Consider the following 1830-nt stretch of genomic DNA (forward strand, 5'->3'; position numbering starts at 1 on the left):
CCACCCCCCAGCTCTGCCGGTGCCCCTCACTCCCGACCCGCAGCCCCATCCCGGAACTAGCTGCCACGTGCTGGAATTTGTTGGCTGGTGGCACCAGCTCCAGGCTGCAGAAACTTAATGATTCAAATCATTTATTTAACCAGCCATCAGCCACGGGCCGTTGGGGGTGGGGGTGGGGAGTGTCAGAGTGGGTGGCTGGGAGCCCGGACTCCTGGGTTCTATCTCTAGATCTGGGAGGGGAGTGGGTTCTAGTGGGTTAGAGCAGGGGGGAGGGGCTGGGAGCCTGGACTCCTGGGTTCTCATCTTGTCCCTTGCTGTAGAACCCAGGAGTCCTGACTCCCTGCTCTGGAATCTCGGTGGGGTTTGGCTAACAGCTGGGACTCTCCGGCGGCCAATGGACCCTCCCAGCAGTTAGCCATGGGCACAGCCTGGCTCGGTGTCTGGAACGGGCCCCTGGATCCGTTCTGGGCCCTCTCCCAGAACCCTCCCTTCCATGGGCATGTCTGGGCGGGAACCCGGAGATGGTGCAAAAACAACCTGTACTGCAGGGAGGAGGGTGGGGGCTCTCACCTGGCAGGCAGGGCTGGTCCCGATGCCCCCGCATGACGCTAGGGGGCGCTGTGCTGCAGGGAGCAGGGTGAGGGAGTCAGTGGGGAAACTGAGGCACGAAGCAGTGATCATTTTGACGTCTCTCTGGACACCAGCTCCCGGTGCAGACCTTGGCCATCCCGCTTCCACTCTTGGCACCATCCAGCCCCATTTGCAAGAAGCCGCCAAGACTGGCTGCTCCGATTGTTCCCAACACAATCGCGCCCTTCACCGGGGGTGTTGATTCTGGGCCAGTGACAGGATAAATATTGATCAGGACGGAGGAGGTGGCAGCTTCATATGGAAGGAGATCGATTAATCATTGCACAGGGAATGGGGGAGGGTGGTCTGGGGGTTAGCGCGGGGGGGCTGGGAGCCAGGACTCCTGGGTTGTCTCCCTGGGTCTGGGAGGGGAGTAGGGTCTAGTGGTTAGAGCAGGGGGCTGGGAGCCAGGACTCCTGGGTTCTCTCCCTGGCTCTGGGAGGGGAGTGGGGTCTAGTGGTTAGAGCAGAGGGAGGGGCTGGGAGCCAGGACTCCTGGGTTCTCTCCTTGGCTCTGGGAGGGGAGTGGGGTCTAGTGGTTAGAGCAGGGGGCTGGGAGCCAGGACTCCTGGGTTCTCTCCCTGGCTCTGGGAGGGGAGCGGGGTCCAGTGGTTAGAGCAGAGGGAGGGGCTGGGAGCCAGGACTCCTGGGTTCTTTCAGGGCTGGGTTCTGAGTTCCCTGCGCCCGCCTCTCTCCGAGCGGCCTTGCCCGCGCCCTGCCCTCTTCTCTGTGGCGAATCCCCACGTTCTTCCTGGCCTCGCTCCAAACCCTCCACCTGCCCGGCAGCGCCGTGTTTGCTCAGGGTGGGGCTGCGATTTGGGCTGGGCCGGAGGCAGCCGTCTGCCAGCAGAGCCAGGGGACGGGGGGGGGGGGGACGATCCCCACCCCCCACCCCCTTGGGGCCCGGCTGTGGTATCGGCCTTGGCTGGCGGCCGCTTTCCTGGGTCAATAACAAAGAACAATGAGATTTTGTACTGAGATCTACAGGGCCCCGGGGGCTCAAACACCCCAGAGCCACCCACCCTGGCTGGGGCGGGAATGGGGCTCGGGGCCTCTCCCCTCTAGGGGGCGCCGGCTCCCATCCAGCCCCAGGGCAGGGCCTGGCTGGCTCAGGGGGGCGCGAATGGGATATGGGACCTCACCCCTCTGGGGGGCGCTGGCTCCATCCAGCCCCAGGGCAGGGCCTGGCTGGCTCAGGGGG

The 1830-nt window shown here is 64.5% G+C and overlaps 1 protein-coding gene across 1 annotated transcript in view; it reads left to right on the top strand.

Annotated features, from left to right (window-relative positions):
- The window catches only part of KCNN4 (potassium calcium-activated channel subfamily N member 4), a 7692-nt gene that overhangs the window by 616 nt on the left and 5246 nt on the right, over positions 1-1830 (top strand). The gene's annotated exons all lie outside the window — the stretch shown is intronic.

Source organism: Terrapene carolina, unplaced genomic scaffold, assembly GCF_002925995.2.
Source record: "Terrapene carolina triunguis isolate 2854851 unplaced genomic scaffold, T_m_triunguis-2.0 Scaffold771, whole genome shotgun sequence".
NCBI lineage: Eukaryota > Metazoa > Chordata > Testudines > Emydidae > Terrapene > Terrapene triunguis.